The 23,224-nt window shown below is 40.2% G+C and overlaps 1 pseudogene across 1 annotated transcript; it reads left to right on the top strand.

Moving 5' to 3' along the window:
- Positions 1-1,035: 1,035 nt before the first annotated feature.
- Positions 1,036-21,391, top strand: LOC143587122 (short-chain dehydrogenase/reductase 1-like; annotated as a pseudogene). Its single transcript, XR_013144822.1, has 4 exons — positions 1,036-1,325; positions 2,159-2,417; positions 2,510-2,704; positions 20,950-21,391. The product of XR_013144822.1 is annotated as a short-chain dehydrogenase/reductase 1-like (transcript).
- The last annotated feature ends 1,833 nt before the right edge of the window (positions 21,392-23,224 follow it).

Raw genomic sequence — 23,224 nt, 5'->3', positions numbered from 1 at the left:
CCCATTCACGAATTACATAACTTACATGTGTTTATAGTATCTTTTCTCTTTCTTAGGTTTATATTCTTTATTTAAACTAATAGATATATATATTTTTTTTAAACACTTTGGCTTACTGGCAATGCAAACCCCCTAACACCTAAAGGACCCGGGTTCGAATCTCCTAGAGAGAGGGACCTTACAACCTAAAATGGTATTTTTTTGCCTCCGCAGAGACTCGAACCTAGGCCACCACCCGGGCGGGACCCTCGCAAGCGAGTTATCCCCCCACCTCCGACCAGCTGGGCTGGACCTCATCGGCTAATAGATATGATTTCTTCATAAAATCTAAACTCAATACTAAATCAATCACAACAAATTGAACTGAAGTGACTTTTGTTCATAAAAAGTATCCATGTTTTAATAATCAACATCTAAGTTTTTTTTTCCATTTTTTTTCAAATGATGATATATCAAAACCAGCCAATACAACTAAAATCCAATAAGCAATGTTTTAGAATAACAATGAAAAAAAAATTAATAATAATAACAAAAATAACAACAAATACTTATAATGGCAAAAGAAAATACAAATCAACAAATACTTATAACGTCTTATAATCGGAAATAAACAAATACAAACAGAAAATACTTATAAAAACATAACTAATAATAACAACAATTTGATTCTTACTGTTTTCATATTAAAAATTATTTAAACATAAAACTTACTATTGCATATTTCTTGATTCTAAAACATAAAAATTAATTTCCTATGAAGTTTAAGTAGTTTTCAATCTCCATGCATATAGCTTTAAATCTATGACATGTCTCTATCTTTTTGTTACACTTATAATTATGTAATTAATTACAGTTGTTGTCTGTATAAACTAATAGAAATCCTATATTTAGTTCGTATACCTTTTATTCGTTTATGAAACTTTATTGTATTGGTTTATGTTAATATTTGAATCTATTTTTAATCATTTCGTTTTGTAATTTGATAAAAGAAATAATAATAATAATAATAATAAGAAAAGAAACGTTGACCATGGTCAAGGGACCTCGTGGGTGCATGAGCGTAGAAATCTCCAACAGAACGGTTAACGGTTTCCCTCCATCCATCTCCTCCCAAATGTAGCGCCAAAATAACAAGTCTTCAATTTCTCCCCAAAACAAAATTTGATGATTGATTGAATTGTGATCTGGTTTTGGTTGAATAATTAGGTGTAAGATTGTGATGGATCAAAGCGAGAAACAACAACAGGATAAGAAGGAGAGAGCCAAGGAGCGCGCCGTCAAGAGATCTCGCTCCTCCGCAGCATTCCTTATTCCGGCAACCAAAGGTAGAATCTATATGTATAGTGTTTGAATTTTGATCCTATGCTCGACGGAGAACCCTAATTTTGATGCCGATGAAAATGAACAATGGCGCATGCCAGCCACTACACGATTACATGCTATGTTGTGATTGACATAAACACAATACCATACGATCATGTCATTTTTCCAAACACGAACAGGAAACTAGTAACACATGACCTACAAGACTTGTTCATATCACATATGTAGTGAAACAAAAGTTGCTAAAATCTTTAACATATGCGAAACAAAAATCCATAAAAATCTAAAATCAATTCATGACATTCATTGAAAACAATTCCGATTTTCGACCGCTCTTTCTACTCATATTTTCAATTTCGAGTATCGACTGATGTTGAAGGCCAACTTGTCGATCTATTTAAGACATGAAGCCCAAACACAAACTTGTTTAACTCCGTGCCTTGTTAGCAAGTTCGTGTAACAAATTGTTAGCCTAATGGGCATATGATTATGAAGCGGAGTAACTTTTGATTTAAGATTTCAGTTGAAATCGTCAATTTCTGTATTGTATTTATAGAAAAATGTCAGTGCTATTTTCTGATGGATTTGAATTTGAAAGATGATTAGCAATTTAGCATGAGATCATCAAATTATGTGCTGTTTAGAACAAACCTGGATCAATTAGATTGTTTTGAAGATATATGAATCATGATACCTTGATTCCTTACGTATAGACCTGTCTAAAATCTAATATTTACTTAGAACATGATGATTCATGCACCTTTCTATGAACATTTTGGATTATATTATTCATGACTGGTTACTAAATATCATTTTCCATTATGAAATCATGTAGATGGTGGTCTGCAGAAACTGTAGCTGTAGTGACTGGTGCAAATAGAGGAATTGGATTTGAGATCACACACCAGCTTGCAATACAAGGTATTACTGTCATTCTTACTTCAAGAGAAGTTGCTGTTGGTGAAGAATCAGCTAAAGTTCTGCAAGAAGGCGGCTTAGATGTCGGATTTCATCAGCTCGATATTATAGATGATGCATCCATTGAGTCGTTTTGCAGTTGGGTGAAAGAAAAATATGGCGGTATTGATATTCTGGTAAATCCTTTTCTTCATGTTACCATAATAATAATATTTGATTTGCTTGTGCATAACATAACTAGTGGTTATTGATGCACACACATGCACAGATTAATAATGCAGGAGTTAGTCATAATATTGGGTCAGAGAATTCAGTTGAGGCTGCTGAAACAGTCATAAATATTAATTACTATGGCACTAAAAAGATGATCAAAGCCGCGATACCACTAATGAGGCCATCTGCTCAAGGTGCACGGATAGTTACAGTAAGCTCACGGTTGGGAAGACTTAATGGCAAGAGAAATGTAAGTATAATTATTAGTTTTTTTTTTCACTCTTTTATTGAAATAATAATCTCTTGATGAAAAAACTTAACATAAGTTCCATTTTGAAACAATAATTTCTAGTTTGGATGTATTTTTCTTTCAAAATTGTTGAAGAAATTTAATAAAATTGTTTTTAATGATAAAAAATATACAGAGAGGTAGTAAACTGACCCTACAAATTTCGGCCCGTTTTTGGGAAAATTGGTCAATATGGGTTATGCTATTCTTCTAGTGGGTCAAATAGGAGTAGAGTGTGCGTGGGTCGGTTTGAGTGAGTTTTGGGCTCAAACCGAACCAAAAATCGAAAATTTGGTTTTTCGGGTTTTTGAAAACAATTCGTTTTCAGTTTTTCTGGTTTTCACAATGGGTTGATTTTCCTATCTGGTCTTTAAATTTTTGGGCCAGAAAAATTAGTTCAAAATAATGAATTTTGGCCCATATCATTTTTAATAAATGTAATTGATTATTAGCATTCGGGTCTAAAAAACTTTGGCTACACCATTTATTGATTTTTTATAAATTACTTAGCATCCAAACATAAAAACTATAATCCATAAATTCAATAACAAAAGTCAGTTCTTTTGGATTTTACGGGTTCGATTTGGTTTGGTTATAAAAGTTGGTTTGGCCTTTTCTGTTTGTCATACATGGAAAAACTGTAGTATCTGAGAAAACATAAAACCAAACTGTATGTTTTGGGATGGGCTTGGTTATAAAGTCGGTTCATTTTTTTTCCAGTTTTCAGTACATGCAAAATTGAAGTTGAACCGTAAATTTGGTTTTTGAAAAAACATAACATCAAACAGTCGGTTTCACCTAGTTTGTTTATTTCGTTTGATTATGTCGGCCATGTTGGTTATTTTGATTATGAATGTGTTGTTGGATTTAATGGACGTTTCGGGTCAAGTCAACGTGACCGACCCGAACGTGACCTGGATAGAGTTACACCGGGGGTAACGAGATAAAAGCCTACTTAAAGGTTAATTAGGCTCGACACATAAAAATAATCATATGGACTGGACTTGTTTGATTAGGCTCAAGCCCAAGATGGTTAATTTTTAAACCCTATGATAATTACCTATAAATACATCATATTTATCTATTTATGAAGATCAATTTTAAAAAAACAAGTAAACCCTAGCCTCCATCGTTTTTCCGGCGCCGTTTTCCGGCCACCGGAAAACCGATTCCAGTCATCACTCATCATCTACCGTATATTGGTCACCGAAACACCCTCCGCCGCCCTGTACTAGCCTCCCGTGCTGTCACAGCTTCATTTCCGGCGTTCTGGTTGTTTTCCGGTGAAGACCGATTTTCCGGCGAAGCTTTCCGGTGACAAATAACTTGTTGTAAGCTGCTGTCGTTGGTCCAGTCACTTCCGCCAGCCCTTAAAGCCACCGGAACAGAGTTGTTTCACTTTCTGCTGCCGTTACACCGTCTGCCGGAACTCTGCCGCCGCCGCCTTCAGCTGCCGCCGCCGGAGTTTTGTGGGTTATTTGATTGTGTCCTGTCTAGCACTCTCGTTATTCCTCGGTGTCGTCCCGGTTTCATACCGAGGTATATCGAATACCTTTTCCTATGGTTGTTTATTTACTTGTTTTACTTCGTACTCGTATTGTTGTAATCGGATCCGGGTTTGGGTTTCGGTTTATGGTTCATTTTATTTTGTCTTATATCCGCTGCGTTTTGTTGTTCGTTTTGAGTTTGATTATTAATATGGATTAATAATTATCGAAATGAAATTATTGTTAAAACGGGTCAAATAGTTTATCCGTTTTTGTTTCGAACCACTGTTAAAACCCAACAGTGGTATCAGAGCCGCGGTTACAACGTACGAGTCGATACCGGTTTGTTTAAAACCGGATCTCCATCTTAAACTTTAAATCGTTTAAAGTTTATAGATCTAGAATTATTTTCAGGTGATTTTGGATTGGTCAAAGTTTTGTTTATTTTATTTGACCAAGTCAAAACGACCCGAAATTCGTTTATTGTGAATATGTAAATCCGGCCCCGACCTATGTGATTGATTGGTTGTGTTCGGTGTTTGAGCTTGTTTTGGCCATACGGTTGGTTCAAAAGTTGTAAAAAGGTTATTATTTATTTTTCGGTTTTCTTTTTGGCCATAAAGATTGTTCAAATTTGTAATAGGACATATTATTGTTAGTTTATAAATTTGTAATTAAGAAGACGCGAAGATAACCGAGGACGAGCTCATGGACACCTTGGAGTTAGTGGGAGTTCGGACAAGATGACGGGATGCACGGAGAAGTCCATCCTTGTGATTGTTTGTGTTGTGAACCCCTTGACCCGATCGGTCTCCCTAATTGGCTCTAGCGAGACCGATCACCTTTTGGCCATAAGGATTTACATATTATTGTTATTTGCTATTTGTGGTTGCTTGGATTGTTTATAATAGGATTATAATATCACCAACCTAATATCAAATAAATTGGAAAATAAACATTTTATTAACCGATTTTTGTTTTGCAAATTAAAAGCGTTTTGATTTCCAAAACTAATAAGTTATTATAACTTAAAATTGGTTAGTCGTATCGCTACAAACTTAGTTTTAATAGGTTATTTAAAACTAAGTGTCCTGAGAGATGAAAGGGTTCATCTATGCGTCACGGTAATAAATACAGTAAAATTTAACTTTTACTCTATTTGGTAATTTTAAAAATTTATCCCAATTTAAAACCAATAGTTTATGCCAATCCTACTACAAGTCACACTTGAGGCATACTGCGAAATTTCGAGTATTTGGAGTGTCACACCCGGCCCTGAGCGGCGGAAACAGCCGGGCGCGCGCGAGTGGGAATTGATACTTAAGCACGGGCCATTGCAAACATTCAAAGATTTTCATTGCGCATGAAAAGTTTAATACAAATACATTACATTGTTTAAAAATTATAAAAACATCCAAGTATAAAAATTATTGAAGATTTCCACGCCATATCCCCATGCGCGGCGGGAACAACCACGCGCATCGAAGGGATAGAACTAAAATCTTCCAAAAAGCTAGTTTAGATGTTCAGCGTGAGGTGCTCTAAGTGTGACTCCATGCGCTACCTAGTTATCTCCTGAAAGACACGTAAAACATTTGAATCAGTATAAACTGAGTGAGTTCACAAGTCTTAGTAACTTGATAAATCGTATTGCATCATAATCTTGATACAAATCATTCTGAAACATAATTCTGATAGCATCATTAAAACACATGCTTGGTAAAACAGTTATATCAACATATTCTGATAAAATCGTTCCGCGGGTTACGCGCGAACATTTCTGGGAACTGTGCTCGTCTATGCAAAGTGGCGCTGCCACTACGAGCTAAAATAAGTAATACCGTCCCGCGGGTTACGCGCGAACGTTTCAGGAACATGTGCTCGTCCATGCAAAGTGGCGCTGCCACTACGAGCTAAAATAATAATTCCGTCCCGCGGGTTACGCGCGGACGTTGTGCCGGAAAACAAGGCGCTCGTCCATGCAAAGAGGCGCGACCCCTACGAGCGGGTTCAAACCCATAGTACTGCCCCATGACCATACTAGGCACTCGTCCATGCAAAGAGGTGCGACCCCTACGAGTGGGTGGATCAAACCAGCAGTCCCTACCCTTAGAGTTCCAATGGTAAAGTGATCACTTACTCGAGTTCTAGCGCACATACATCGAAAACCTTAGATAACCGTTTGCATTACTCATCATGAAACATAACTTAAACTCATAATCGCTTGCATAGCTTGTAAGTATACCATGATAAACATTATTTAAGTACGTGTCCCTCGCCCCGAAAACAGTTTAAAAATAGTGAAAACAGTGAAAATAGGGGCTGTGAGACTCACCTGTGGTTCTTGTTAAGGGATTAATCGAGATTCGGGTTTTCTTGGTGTTGGCCTCGGAATTGAAGGTCTAGAATACGATTAAATAACAAGAAGTATATATATTAAGATCAAGAAATAGGAGAATATAAGGGTTGGAAAGTAGATCTCAAGGTTATAACCTCGGCTTACCTAGTAACTGGAACGGAATCGAAAATAACGGATGCTCGGGAGATGATTAGTGCAAGTTTGCAGTTCTTTGGAGTGTGTTTTGAGTGATAATTTAGGTTACATATTTATAGGCAAACTCAAGGGAACACAATCCCTTGCTTTAGGGGATTGAAATCTTTTCATATCTAGGGGTAATGATGATAAAGTATGGAAATTATTATTGTTTATTGTTTACTTAAAAGTGGAGGAGTGGACAAAAGATCTTGATTTGATTTGGACAGGACATGCAGGTCTGGGGTTGGTGAGAATAGGGTGGCTGACAGTTGACTTTTCATGTTACAGTGTGCTTTTTCAGGTACTTTTATCAGTGTACAGTAAAAAGTGGAAAATCTCTGAAACACGCTACTGTTTCCTTTTGGGCGGGAGTAATCTCCTTATGTCTGGAGAATAGACTAAGTGTTCTGTGCGCATCGCTTTGTGCGCATAGCTTTCTGCGTGAAGGACATTTCTTTGCTGCGGGTAGGTGCGTAACCTTCTCGCAGTTGGGGATATTGAGTTTCATTTGTAGATTCTCCAGGTGGTCTTGGTATTTCAACATAGTGATCAGTCATGTTGAAGTCAATTCCATCTTGGAGCTTCAGACAAACTAGCTCTCAATGTTCCCGCCATGCGGGGAGGTTAGTTCCCTTCCGCACGCGCATAAACGATTTAGGATGCACCCGCCTTAGCATCATGCGGGATGGTCAACCCATAGACAACATAACGTTTAAGTTACATGAAAACATAAAGCCAAAACATTCACGCATGGCGCATATAACATATGCTCACGCTGGTTCTTAACATGGTGCGCTCGCGCAGGTTGCACATAACAAATGCACGCGCTGACTAACATGGCGCGCTCGCGCAGGGCGCACATAACAAATGCACGCGCTGACTAACATGGCGCGCTCGCGCAGGGCGCACATAACAAATGCACGCGCTGACTAACATGGCGCGCATAATATTTACAATCACCTAATTATTAGGTTGATTACTTAGTTTAAGGGATTGGGAATTTACCGGGTGTCACATTCTCCCCTCGTTAAACGAATTTCGTCCCGAAATTTAGGAGACGTTGCTGGCAGAAGCCATGCTCTGAAAGAGGTGTGGGTATTTCTTGCGTATTTGGTCTTCTCTTTCCCAAGTGAATTCAGGCCCACGCCTCGAGTTCCATTGAACCTTTACTAACTTGATTTTGCTCCTGCGTAACTTTTGTTCTTTCCAATCGGTTACTGCTATAGGTTCTTCTATGAAGTGCAGCTGTTTGTCGATGTGAATCTCTTCCATCGGCAAAATCAACGTTTCGTCAGATAAGCACTTTTTGAGGTTGGACACATGAAACGTATCATGAACTCCACTGAGTTCGGCGGGTAAACGGAGTTTATAAGCAACCGGACCGATCCTTTCCAGGATCTCGAATGGTCCAATGAAGCGCGGATTCAACTTTCCTCGCTTGCCGAAACGGGGGACTCCTTTCCATGGAGAGACTTTCAAAAGTACTTTATCCCCTACTTGAAACTCCAATGGTTTCCTTCGCACATCTGCGTAGCTCTTCTGTCTGTCGCGCGCTGTCTTAAGGCGATCCCTTATCTGAAAAATCTTGTCTGTTGTTTCTTGGATCAACTCTGGACCAGTCATTTGCTTGTCACCTACTTCAGCCCAGCACAGTGGGGATCTACACTTGCGCCCATACAAAGCTTCGAACGGCGCAGCCTTAATGCTTGTGTGATAGCTGTTGTTGTAAGAAAATTCAACCAATGGGAGATGAGTATCCCAGCTACCTTCGAAATCGATTGCGCACGCGCGTAGCATGTCTTCCAATGTCTGGATTGTTCGCTCGCTTTGCCCATCCGTTTGAGGATGATATGCCGTACTCATGTCAAGACGAGTACCTAAAGCCCCTTGTAACGATCTCCAAAACCTTGATGTGAATCGACTATCTCTATCAGAAATGATGGACACTGGGACTCCATGTTTTGAAACTACTTCTCGAATATACAGTCGGGCTAACTTTTCCATCTTATCGGTTTCCTTGATAGGCAGGAAGTGCGCTGACTTAGTTAGCCGATCCACAATAACCCATATTGTGTCATAACCCCCAGGTGTCCTTGGCAGTTTGGTGATGAAGTCCATAGAGATTTGTTCCCACTTCCACATGGGAATTTCTGGCTGTTGAAGCAACCCTGATGGTTTCTGGTATTCAGCCTTTACCTTCGAACACGTCAGGCACTTACTGACATACGTCGCGATGGCGCCTTTAAGATTGGGCCACCAATACAGCGTTTTAACATCTTGGTACATCTTGTCTGCGCCAGGATGTACGGAATACCGCGTCTTGTGAGCTTCGTTCAATACCTGCTCGCGCAATCCTCCCTTGAGAGGGACCCATATGCGGTTAGCGAAATATAGATTGCCGTTCTCTTTAAGTTCCAAATTCTTAACCATACCCCCAAGGCATTCGTTTTTAACAAACTCTGGTTTCAAAGCTTCTTGCTGAGCGTCTCGGATGCGGGTAGAGAGATCTGCGTGAATGGTCAACCTTAGAGCCTTGACTCGTAGCGTTTTTATTCGCTCCTTCCTACTTAGCGCGTCTGCTACCACATTCGCCTTTCCAGGGTGGTACTTAATTTCACAATCATAATCGTTCAACAACTCCACCCATCTTCGTTGCCTCATGTTTAAATCCTTTTGATCAAATATATGTTGAAGGCTCTTGTGATCCGTAAAGATTATACACTTTGTACCATAGAGGTAATGGCGCCAAATCTTTAGCGCGAAGACAACCGCTCCAAGTTCTAAATCATGCGTTGTGTAGTTCTTTTCATTGGTCTTGAGTTGGCGTGAGGCATACGCTATGACTTTGTCTCGTTGCATAAGGACACATCCAAGTCCCTGATGTGAAGCGTCGCAGTAAACAACAATGTCATCCATCCCCTCGGGCAAAGACAAAATTGGCGCACTACATAACTTCTGTTTCAACATTTGAAATGCTGTTTCCTGATTTTCGCCCCAAACAAACTTCTTGTCTTTCTGAGTTAGCGCGGTCAGAGGTAGAGCTATTTTGGAGAAGTTCTCAATGAAGCGTCGATAGTAGCCAGCTAGTCCTAGGAATTGCCTCACCTCAGTTGGGGTTTTTGGCGCTTCCCAGTTTTCGATGGCCTTGACTTTGGAAGGATCAACGTGAATTCCTTTCTCGTTTACAACGTGACCGAGAAAGTGAACTTCTCTAAGCCAAAACTCGCACTTGGAAAACTTCGCATACAACTTTTCTTTCCTCAACAATTCCAAAATCAATCTCAGGTGTTGCTCATGCTCGGCCTTGGTCCGTGAGTAAATCAGAATATCATCTATGAACACAATCACAAACTTGTCCAAGTATGGTTTGCACACGCGGTTCATCAGATCCATGAACACAGCCGGCGCATTAGTTAGCCCGAAAGGCATCACTAAGAACTCATAATGGCCGTATCTAGTTCGGAAGGCTGTTTTCGGCACATCTTCCTCATGGACCCTAAGTTGGTGGTATCCTGATCGTAGATCTATCTTCGAATAATAACTGGATCCCTGCAACTGGTCAAATAAGTCGTCAATCCTCGGTAAGGGGTACCGATTCTTGACTGTTAGCTTGTTCAGCTCCCTGTAGTCAATACACATTCTGAACGAACCATCCTTCTTCTTAACAAACAGTACTGGAGCTCCCCAAGGTGAAAAGCTTGGGCGTATGAAACCCTTATCCAATAGTTCCTGTAACTGATTGGATAGCTCTTGCATCTCAGATGGAGCTAATCGATAAGGCGCTCGAGCTACTGGCGCAGCTCCTGGGACTAAATCAATACGAAACTCGACTTGTCGCGGCGGCGGTAATCCGGGCAAATCTTCAGGAAAAACTTCTGGAAATTCGCGCACTACTGGTAAGTCTTCAATTCTTCGCTCATCTCCTTTCTTTTCTACGACATGCGCCAGGAAGGCGTAGCACCCTTTCCTTAGGCACTTTCGCGCCTTTAGGCACGAAATCAGTTTCGTCGCAACTCCCCTTCTTTCCCCTTGAATTACCAAGGTTTCTCCGTTCAACAGTGGGATCCGAACCTGCTTCTCATGGCAAATAACTTCCGCGCGGTTCTCGACTAACCAATCCATACCTACCACAATGTCAAAACTTCCCAAGTCTATTGGCAACAAGTTAATATTGAACCCGTGACCTCCCATGATTATAACACATTGTTCAGTTCTTTCGTTCGCGCATAACTGCCTACCATTGGCTAGTTCTATAGTATAAGGCGTGTCTAGTCTACTGGTTGCTAGGCCTAGGGAGTCTTTAAACTCAGCGGATATAAAACTTAGGTCAGCGCCAGTATCAAATAAGACAGATGCAAAATGTCCGTTATGCAAAAACGTACCGGTTACCACATTCGGCTCTTCTTTAGCTTCGCCTGCGCCGATCACAAAAGCTCTCCCGCGAGCTTGGTTCCCCTTTTGCGGGCAATCCCGACTAAAATGCCCTGGCTTCCCGCATGCGTAGCAGTTGTCGCTTGCTCCAGCTTCTCTGATACGGCAATTCATCGTCTTGTGCCCTGGTCTGCCACATTTGGCACATTCGATTCTTGCGCATTCACCCTCGTGGTGATACTTGCATTTGTTGCACCATGGGCGAGGCCCGCTGTATCCTTTTCGTGGTGGCTCCGCGGCCTGAATCGCGTAAACCCTTGCGCTTTCCTGCTTCTTGAACGGTGGCTGCTTGGAGTCGGACCCTCGGTGGTGAGAGTTCCATTTCCTCTTGGGATCAGAGGTTCGCTGCTCGATTCCGCGCGTAGTCAACATACCCGCACGGATCGTATCCCTTGTAAGGGTAATGGCCCGCGCTACCGCCTCATCAAAGGTTGGAGGCGCTGCGGCGTTGAGCGGAACCCTAACAACAGGAGGTAACCCAAAAATATACCTCTCGATCTTCTTTTCCTCCGTGTTTGCCATGTCTGGCACCAACTGGCAAAGTTCGTTGAACCGGTTGTTGTAGGCGTCGATATCCGTTCCTACCATGGTGTGGTTCCAGAATTCCTGTTGTAGACTCTGGATTTCTGCGCGAGAGCAGAACTTTCTCATCATCATCTCCTTCAGTTCCTCCCAGGTCTTGTGGAGAGCAACTTCTCGCCCCAATGTTTTCGTTTGAAGCTTCCACCAAGACGAAGCTGCCTCTTGGAACATGCAGGTCGCGTAAAGGACCTTCTGGTTCTCACTACATCCGCTAATGGAGAGGACTGTCTCCATCTTGTCAATCCAGTTGTAGAGCCCAATGGCCCCTTCGGTTCCCTTGAATGGCCAAGGCTTACAGGCCATGAATGTCTTATAGGAGCATCCTTTGTCCAAGGCTCCTGATTCGGGTTCTGGGGTCTCATTCTGACGACCCTGACTTGATTCGGCCTTGCTGGCCTCATGTGTCGCAATCGCCTGCGCGATTATTTCCGCGAGTTCCTCGGGTGTCATGGTAATTCCTTTGGCTTTAGTTGGAGGCATTCTTGCTTTAAAAGAGTGAAAATATCAGACTCAGCGCATGTACTCTGAGCACATAATGTTATCATTATTTACTAGACAGTGTGACCCGTGTTCCTAAGTGTGTGTATAGTTTCTTTTGAAAATATTCTTTGAAAAATATTTCATGCGATTCCCCAACGGTTATAGTCTAGGTTAAAACTTCTTTTCCTAATTCGCTATAACCAGTGCTCTGATACCAATCTGTCACACCCGGCCCTGAGCGGCGGAAACAGCCGGGCGCGCGCGAGTGGGAATTGATACTTAAGCACGGGCCATTGCAAACATTCAAAGATTTTCATTGCGCATGAAAAGTTTAATACAAATACATTACATTGTTTAAAAATTATAAAAACATCCAAGTATAAAAATTATTGAAGATTTCCACGCCATATCCCCATGCGCGGCGGGAACAACCACGCGCATCGAAGGGATAGAACTAAAATCTTCCAAAAAGCTAGTTTAGATGTTCAGCGTGAGGTGCTCTAAGTGTGACTCCATGCGCTACCTAGTTATCTCCTGAAAGACACGTAAAAACATTTGAATCAGTATAAACTGAGTGAGTTCACAAGTCTTAGTAACTTGATAAATCGTATTGCATCATAATCTTGATACAAATCATTCTGAAACATAATTCTGATAGCATCATTAAAACACATGCTTGGTAAAACAGTTATATCAACATATTCTGATAAAATCGTTCCGCGGGTTACGCGCGAACATTTCTGGGAACTGTGCTCGTCTATGCAAAGTGGCGCTGCCACTACGAGCTAAAATAAGTAATACCGTCCCGCGGGTTACGCGCGAACGTTTCAGGAACATGTGCTCGTCCATGCAAAGTGGCGCTGCCACTACGAGCTAAAATAATAATTCCGTCCCGCGGGTTACGCGCGGACGTTGTGCCGGAAAACAAGGCGCTCGTCCATGCAAAGAGGCGCGACCCCTACGAGCGGGTTCAAACCCATAGTACTGCCCCATGACCATACTAGGCACTCGTCCATGCAAAGAGGTGCGACCCCTACGAGTGGGTGGATCAAACCAGCAGTCCCTTACTCGAGTTCTAGCGCACATACATCGAAAACCTTAGATAACCGTTTGCATTACTCATCATGAAACATAACTTAAACTCATAATCGCTTGCATAGCTTGTAAGTATACCATGATAAACATTATTTAAGTACGTGTCCCTCGCCCCGAAAACAGTTTAAAAATAGTGAAAACAGTGAAAATAGGGGCTGTGAGACTCACCTGTGGTTCTTGTTAAGGGATTAATCGAGATTCGGGTTTTCTTGGTGTTGGCCTCGGAATTGAAGGTCTAGAATACGATTAAATAACAAGAAGTATATATATTAAGATCAAGAAATAGGAGAATATAAGGGTTGGAAAGTAGATCTCAAGGTTATAACCTCGGCTTACCTAGTAACTGGAACGGAATCGAAAATAACGGATGCTCGGGAGATGATTAGTGCAAGTTTGCAGTTCTTTGGAGTGTGTTTTGAGTGATAATTTAGGTTACATATTTATAGGCAAACTCAAGGGAACACAATCCCTTGCTTTAGGGGATTGAAATCTTTTCATATCTAGGGGTAATGATGATAAAGTATGGAAATTATTATTGTTTATTGTTTACTTAAAAGTGGAGGAGTGGACAAAAGATCTTGATTTGATTTGGACAGGACATGCAGGTCTGGGGTTGGTGAGAATAGGGTGGCTGACAGTTGACTTTTCATGTTACAGTGTGCTTTTTCAGGTACTTTTATCAGTGTACAGTAAAAAGTGGAAAATCTCTGAAACACGCTACTGTTTCCTTTTGGGCGGGAGTAATCTCCTTATGTCTGGAGAATAGACTAAGTGTTCTGTGCGCATCGCTTTGTGCGCATAGCTTTCTGCGTGAAGGACATTTCTTTGCTGCGGGTAGGTGCGTAACCTTCTCGCAGTTGGGGATATTGAGTTTCATTTGTAGATTCTCCAGGTGGTCTTGGTATTTCAACATAGTGATCAGTCATGTTGAAGTCAATTCCATCTTGGAGCTTCAGACAAACTAGCTCTCAATGTTCCCGCCATGCGGGGAGGTTAGTTCCCTTCCGCACGCGCATAAACGATTTAGGATGCACCCGCCTTAGCATCATGCGGGATGGTCAACCCATAGACAACATAACGTTTAAGTTACATGAAAACATAAAGCCAAAACATTCACGCATGGCGCATATAACATATGCTCACGCTGGTTCTTAACATGGTGCGCTCGCGCAGGTTGCACATAACAAATGCACGCGCTGACTAACATGGCGCGCTCGCGCAGGGCGCACATAACAAATGCACGCGCTGACTAACATGGCGCGCTCGCGCAGGGCGCACATAACAAATGCACGCGCTGACTAACATGGCGCGCATAATATTTACAATCACCTAATTATTAGGTTGATTACTTAGTTTAAGGGATTGGGAATTTGCCGGGTGTCACATGGAGCTACAGCACCGTAATTGTTTTCTAGCCTATCCCATCAAGGTGAAAGTGCTTCGTTGACACATCCGACACTTTCACACGTCACGGTACTAGGACAACTATTATTTTACTCTCCTGTTACGTGCTAAAGCTGTCTGGAGACTTAAAATGGGCAAAGATGAGGCTAAACGTATCTATACAGACAATCGCTGTCTGTATAGGCCTCACAACCGAGAGTTGTGCTCTATTCACAATTGGCAATGGTTGTCAGTCTGCCTAACCACTTATTAATGTTGTGTGCTACAGCTGCCTTTAATAACTGGAAGCCAGATTCTCATACTCCTAATTAATTAATGTTATTGGGTCATTAATAATAGGACTACAACATCGAAAATACTAATAAAATTTACTTTTGCTAAATTAATCAGATGTCGTCAAACGAAATTTCACCATACGCCCTTAAGACTATCCTTGAGAAGGATAAACTGAATGGTACCAACTTCATCGAATGGCACCGCAACTTAAGACTTGTTCTAACCATGGCAAAGCGCCTGTATGTTCTCGATGGACCTGTTCCAACCGAGCCTGAAAACATACAGCCGCTGCACGAAAGGTTCTTGACAAGCATAAGGATGACTCGGCTGAGGTCTCCTGTATTATGCTAGCCACCATGACTTCTGAGCTTGCTAAAGGCTTGGAAGACTTTGGTGCCTATGAGATGCTTGAGCAACTCAAGGGCATGTTCCAGAAACAAGCCCGTCAAGAACGTTTCGACACCATGAAACAACTCATCAGTTGCAAGATGGCAGAGGGGTTTCCCGTCAGTGCTCATGTTCTAAAGATGAAGGGGCACATCGATCAGCTCAAGAAACTTGATTATCCCATGCCCGATGAGATGGCATCGGATCTCATTCTCAACTCTCTCCCCAACTCATACGACCAGTTCGTAATGAATTTCAACATGAATGGTTGGGTGAAGACAGTGCCGGAGCTTCATAACATGCTCAAGACGGCTGTGATGAACATTCCTTCTAGGACCAATCAAGTTCTGATGATTCGATCTGCTGGTGTCAAGAAGCCAAAACCAAAGAATCGGGGTGTGAAAAAGCAAGAAGAAAGTTACTGTTGCTGCCCATGTTGCCACCAACACTAACAAAGTGGTTGCAAAGAAAAAGCCGCCGCCCTTTGAGGAGCGCAAGTGCTTCAAATGCAACCAAATGGGGCACTGGATGAGAAACTGCCCCGAGCACCTTGCTGAGATCAGAAAGAAGAGAGCCAATGGTGAAGGCTCTTCTGGAGGTATTTCCATATACGTTATTGAACTTTTCACTGTCTCTAGCAACACATGGGTATTTGATACTGGATGTGGTTACCACATCGTTAATGTCTTGCAGGAGCCTGAGAAGTGGAGGAAACTGAATAAAGGCAGCATGGAACTCATCGTTGGAGATGGGAAGAGAGTACCTGTTATGGCAACTAGAGTATTTCATTTTACTTGTCCATCTGGCCTAGTTTTTCCTTTAAATAATTGTTTGTATGCTCCTAGCTTGACCAGAAACATCATTTCAGTTTCGTTGTTATTTGAACAAGGATTTAAGTATGTTCTTAATGGCATGGCTATTTCTGCTTACTTAAATGATATCTTTTATTTTGAGGCTAAACCTCGAAATGGTATTTATGAGATTGATGTTCAACCTGACAATAACGTATATCATCTTTCAAAACGTATCAAGACTAGTGTCAACGATACTTTTCTATGGCATTGCCGACTTGGCCACATAAGCAAGGCAAGAGTTAAAAGACTCCAATCCGAAGGTATTCTTGAATACTCAGGACCGGACTCTTTTAACACTTGTGAATCTTGCTTAACTGGCAAACTCGCCAAAGACTCCTTCACTAATAAAAGTGAACGAACAAGTGATCTATTAGGACTCATACATACTGATGTATGTGGACCTTTTAGAACCATGACTAGAAACCATGAAAGATACTTCGTTTCTTTTATCGACGATTATAGTCGATACGCTTATGTGTATCTTATGAAACACAAGCACGAAACTTTTGAAAAGTTCAAAGAGTTTCAAAGCGAAGTGGAAAACCAACTTGACAAAACCATTAAGATACTTCGATCAGATCGAGGTGGAGAGTATCTCAGCACAGAGTTCATCACTCATCTAAAAGAGCATGGAATTGTTTCACAGCTCACTCCACCTGGCACACCCCAACTTAATGGCGTGAGCGAGAGGAGAAACCGAACCTTGCTAAACATGGTTCGATCGATGATGTGTAGAACCAACTTGCCTCACTCCTTTTGGGGTTACGCCCTTATGACCGCCGCTCGCATTGTCAATCTAGCTCCAACTAAGAAGATAGACAAGACTCCATATGAGATATGGCATAAGGGAAAGAAACCCAAGTTGTCTTATCTTAGAGTATGGGGATGTGATGCTTATATCACAAGTGAGTCTGATGACAAACTGGATCCCCGCGGCGAAAAAGTTATTTTCGTCGGATACTACTACAAGAGCGGTTATTACTTCTTTCATCCTGATACAAATACGATTTCTGTCAGGAGGAAAGGCTACTTTCTTGAAGAAGAATTTCTTAGTAAAGAAACTAGAAGTAACATTGTCGATCTTGAAGAAATTCAGGAACCACAATCAACCGCTGAGGTAGTTGGAGAGTCTGATCAATAGGTTGCTGTTGCTGATACATCAGACGTGAACACAAGCGTTCGTAGAAGTAGTAGGACTCCCGTACCAAATTCTAGATACTTATGTCATCTAGATGGTGCCGAAGTCTTATTAGTAGCCGAGTCTGGGGACGAGCCTACTAACTACAAGTCTGCTATCTTGGATCCGGAATCCAAGAAATGGCAAGATGCCATGAATGCTGAGATGCAGTCCATGCATGATAACCAAGTTTGGAACTTGGTTGAGCTACCCCTCGATTGTCGGGCAGTAGGGAGCAAATGGATTTTCAAGAAGAAAACCGACATGCATGGAAATGTGCAAACCTACAAAGCACGGCTAGTCGCAAAAGGTTTCACTCAAACTCAAGGTGTTGATTATGATGAAACTTTTTAACCCGTTGCTATGACTAAGTAAATTAGGATATTGCTTGCCATTGCTACATACTATGATTATGAGATATGGCAAATGGATGTCAAAACCGCTTTCCTTAATGGACATCTTTCTGAAGATGTCTATATGGTTCAGCCTGAAGGTTTTGTCGATCCAAAATATCCTAATACGGTTTGCAAATTGAACAAGTCCATTTATGGGCTTAAGCAGGCATCTCGAAGCTGGAATCTTCACTTTGACGAGAAAATCAAAGAGTTTGGTTTTGTCAAAAACGAAGATGAACCTTGTGTTTACAGAAAGGCTAGTGGGAGCACTATATCATTTCTCATCTTGTATGTGGACGATATACTAATCATTGGAAACGACATTCCTATGCTTAAACAAGTTAAGAAATGGTTGGAATCTTGTTTTGCAATGAAAGATCTTGGAGAAGCCGCTTATATTATGGGAATAAAGATCTATAGAGATAGATCTAAGCGGATTCTAGGGCTTAGTCAAAGTACTTACATAGACAAAGTAATGGCACGCTTCTCAATGGAAAACTCCAAGAAAGGAGCTGTTCCAATGACTAAGGGAACCGTGTTGAGCAAATCGCAATCTCCGGCAACGGACATTGAATCTAAACGTATGCAAGCAATTCCATATGCTTCAGCGGTTGGCTCTATCATGTATGCTATGTTATGTACTAGACCTGACGTCTCGTATGCATTGAGCATGACCAGTCGTTTTCAACAGAGTCCTGGCATTGCCCATTGGACTGCTGTGAAGAACATTCTAAGGTACTTGAATAGGACCAAAGACATATTCTTGGTGTTTGGGGGAGTGGAAGAGGAATTCACTGTAAAGTGTTACACTGATGCTAGCTTCCAGACTGACAGAGATGATTCTCGCTCACAGTCAGGTTTCATTTTCACTCTCAATGGAGGAGCTATTTATTGGAAGAGCTCCAAGCAGAGTGTAGTAGCGGATTCTACCACCGAATCTGAATATATAGCTGCATCGGATGCTGCTAAAGAGGCTGCTTGGGTGAAGAAGTTCATCACCGATCTCGATGTGGTTCCGAGTATTCACAAACCAATCGAGATATTCTGTGATAACACAGGTGCTATTGCTCAAGCCAAAGAGCCAAGGTCTCATCACATAACCAAGCACATTTTAAGAAAGTTCCATCTTATTCGGGAAATATTGGAACGAGGTGACATCGTGATAAGCAAAGTAGACACAGATCAAAATCTAGCTGACCCGTTCACTAAGCCAATGACTCAGGACAAGCATGATCTGCATAGAGATGCTATCGGGCTTAGACTTGCTAGTGATTTATTTTGATTTAGTATTTGGATGTATGAACATTTTATCAGTTGTACTTTTCTGTTCACTTTTAATTTAATGGTTAAATGCAAACGTTGAATGATACAACTGTGTTCATTTTAATACGTTTAATCCATGAATATTGTATTCTAAATTATCCGTAGTCGATCATACTCGTGGGAGCGATTCTGAATTAAGACTATTCTGACTTTGGACTCAAGTAGTTGACTTCCAAACTCATAGACCTCATTATGAATGACGTTGGATGTAACTCGCATCAAATCATCTTCATGGATCTTAATCATAAGATGTTTTGATAATAGTGTGCTCATTTAGTATCCTTAGACCTGAGATACATATTAGAACTTTCGTTTACCGAGGAATATTCTTTGATCATGTCAACCGCTGTTGCGTAACTGCCAGCCATAAAGGCATTGATTGCGAATGTTCTGGAGTTCAGTGGGAGTTGTATGTAGTCAAGAAGGGATTCTGTACTCTTACATTTTAATGTAACAGTTAGACATATTGGCGCCCTCGTTGATTCAAACTGGTAAAGTGTGAGGCCTCACCCAAACTAACTGTGTGTTTGATTGGACCACTTTGACTCTATATCAAGAATTACAATAATTGAACGCCATATGAGAATGATATGATCCATGTCTCATAGTTCATTTAATGTCTTATACAGAAAGGATAGATGACAACGATTACTATAAATTCATTATCTTGCAATAAGGTATTCCAAGATACTTTGGTTATGGATTTAAAATTGTCATATTCGGTTGGGGACAGCTATGTGTAGCTAGAACGCCTCTGGCTGTCGTCGTTGTGATACTTGACCCAAATACGTCCAAGTGGGAGACTGTTAGATTTAATGGACGTTTCGGGTCAAGTCAACGTGACCGACCCGAACGTGACCCGGATAGAGTTACACCGGGGGTAACGAGATAAAAGCCTACTTAAAGGTTAATTAGGCCCGACACATAAAAATAATCATATGGACTGGACTTGTTTGATTGGGCTCAAGACCAAGATGGTTAATTTTTAAACCCTAAGATAATTACCTATAAATACATCATATTTATCTATTTATGAAGATCAATTTTTAAAAAAACAAGTAAACCCTAGCCTCCATCGTTTTTCCGGCGCCGTTTTCCGGCCACCGGGAAACCGATTCCAGTCATCACTCACCATCTACCGTATATTGGTCACCGAAGCACCCTCCGCCGCCCTGTACTAGCCTCCCGTGCTGTCACAGCTTCATTTCCGGCGTTCTGGTTGTTTTCCGGTGAAGACCGATTTTCCGGCGAACCTTTCCGGTGACAAATAACTTGTTGTAAGCTGCTGTCGTTAGTCCAGTCATTTCCGCCAGCCCTGAAAGCCACCGGAACAGAGTTGTTTCACTTTCTGCTGCCGTTACACCGTCTGCCGGAACTCCGCCGCCGCCGCCTTCAGCCGCCGCCGCCGGAGTTTTGTGGGTTATTTGATTGTGTCCTGTCTAGCACTCTCGTTATTCCTCGGTGTCGTCCCGGTTTCATACCGAGGTATATCGAATACCTTTTCCTATGGTTGTTTATTTACTTGTTTTAATTCGTACTCGTATTGTTGTAATCGGATCCGGGTTTGGGTTTCGGTTTATGGTTCGTTTTATTTTGTCTTATATCCGCTGCGTTTTGTTGTTCGTTTACGAGTTTGATTATTAATATGGATTAATAATTATCGAAACGAAATTATTGTTAAAACGGGTCAAATAGTTTATCCGTTTTTGTTTCGAACCACTGTTAAAACCCAACATGTGTACTATATCATCATTACAAACTAGTATTGTTTCATATCAGCGGATTTCCAATGACGATTTAAGGCAAAAACTGGAAGACATAGATAACCTCTCGGAAGAACTAATCGACTCGACAATGACCAAATTCTTAGAGCAAGTCAGAGACGGGACATGGTCAACTGGAGGATGGTCTCAAACCAATACAGATTATGCAGTATCAAAACTCGCGGTCAATGCTTTCACTCGGGTCATGGCTAAGAAATTCTCGACCCGACCTGAAGGGGAAAAGATATTTATTAACTGTTACTGCCCGGGTATGGTCAAGACTGCCATGACCGGGTGGGCCGGTCAGGTTACACCCGAGGAAGGAGCCGATACAGCAATCTGGCTCTCGTTGCTCCCGGACGAGGCCATCAGTGGCAAGTTCTTTGCCGAAAGGCGCGAGATACATTTTTGAATCAGAGTATCTGCTACTGTTACAAAAACATATTACAGATGCATTTTTTATTTATATGTTTAAAGTTTTTAACTGTCTGTCATAGAAGAGTAATCTTTTTTTTTTCTTGTTTATATACATTTAGATGCCTGTTTGTAAATTTGATATATTTGAAGGGTTTCATTTTATTTCTCAAATGATTTTGATAGGTTATTTAAAGGGTTATCATGTATGGAAAGGAAAAACAGGACCTTGTGCAGAATATTGTTCATATTAAACAAAAAGAATTAGAAAATAAATTGCAATATATGTTACAACTGAAATAAACGAAAAACAAAAGAAAAAGAGTGGCTGAGAATTTGTGTTCAACTCGGGGCGCTTAAACAAATTGCGAGTCTACTAGAAAATGGGCAAGTCTTGATGTATTGGGGCATTAAGCAAACTTATTCGATTTGTTAACCTTTTAGGTTTGCATGATGACTACTCAGCCTCGAGGTATCGACTGGGAAATTGGCTTCAAGTTATTCACTACCGGAAATCTTCTGTATAACAAATATACAATCTATAATATATAAACGAAAACATAAAAATCTTACGTGTCGCGATGTGGTCGCTCCCCCTTTTATTGAAGTCATCAGATTTGCTTGATTTTTAAATGGAGGTTTCTCATGTATTTGACCCGAATTCATAGGTATGGGTCTTACCAAACCCAGATATTCCTTAAACGGGTTATAACATCTCATTAAATAAAAAATTATTCTTACCAAATTATTGATGTAAAAATCCTATAAAATAAGATATACTAAAAATTAATATCTTATTTATTTTAATATATATATATATATATATATATATATATTATTTAAAATAAAAAACCAATTTTATAGTAAAAAAAATAAACGGGTCTTGGGTCTCATCAAACCATAAGTATATTATTAACTTTCATAAATATTATTCATAATTAAAAAAACAAATTTTATAGTAAAAAAATAAATGGGTGTTTGGTCTCATCAAAACCATATAGCTTTTAAACCGGGTTATAATATTTCATTTATTTGTGAAATAATTTATCATCAAACTATAAGTATATTATTAAGAAGAATAAGAAGAAGAAGAAGAGGTGTGGCGTCTGAAAAGTGAAAACATAATATTTCACTCTGCTTCTTCTACCTCGCAATCAATCCGAATTTACAATAAAAAAATATAAATTCAAAAGATAAATAAATATTAGAACAAACAATATAAACAACCCCCGTAATACGGGGCATAAAAACTAGTATTAAATAATCAATAACAGAACATAATAATCAATAACATAACATGTTTACATCAAACAATGCATAAACAAAATTAGATACGACCAATTAAATACAAAATCAATAAAACTTTCACAGTGTATATAAAAAAAGGGGCAACTCTATAGAATAATAACCAAGTTTGTAAAATTGTTATAATCAGGTCCCTCATAAAATATTTTGTTCAAATCAGGTCACTAAAGTTTTCTTTTTGTTCTAATCCTAGATATTTTACCTAGATAGCAGGTTATGAATGTTTTTTTTATTTTTAAATAACATTGCAAAACATTTTTTAAAAATTGCAAAAAATAATAATAATATGAAAAATCGCAAAAAAAAAACTGAAAAATTGCAAAAAAAAAAAAAACTAGAAAATTAAGTTTTTTTTTTCAATTTTCAAGTTTTTTCGAAAAATTGCAAAAAAATAATAATCTGGAAAATTGCAAAAAAAAAGTCAAATTAAAAAAAAAACTTTTTTTTTGCATTTTTTCACAATTAACTTTTTTTTTCTCAATTTTTACTAGTTTTGTCACCTTAAAAAAAATATTTTGCAACGTTAAACTATTTAAAAATAAAAAGCCTACAAAACCTGCTATCTGGGTAAA

Source organism: Bidens hawaiensis, unplaced genomic scaffold (genome assembly GCF_021521415.1).
Source record: "Bidens hawaiensis isolate Kalapana, Puna unplaced genomic scaffold, B.hawaiensis_p1.1 tig00035151_1, whole genome shotgun sequence".
In the NCBI taxonomy this organism is placed as follows: Eukaryota; Viridiplantae; Streptophyta; class Magnoliopsida; order Asterales; family Asteraceae; genus Bidens; species Bidens hawaiensis.
This window is presented reverse-complemented; position numbering and strand designations above follow the sequence as displayed.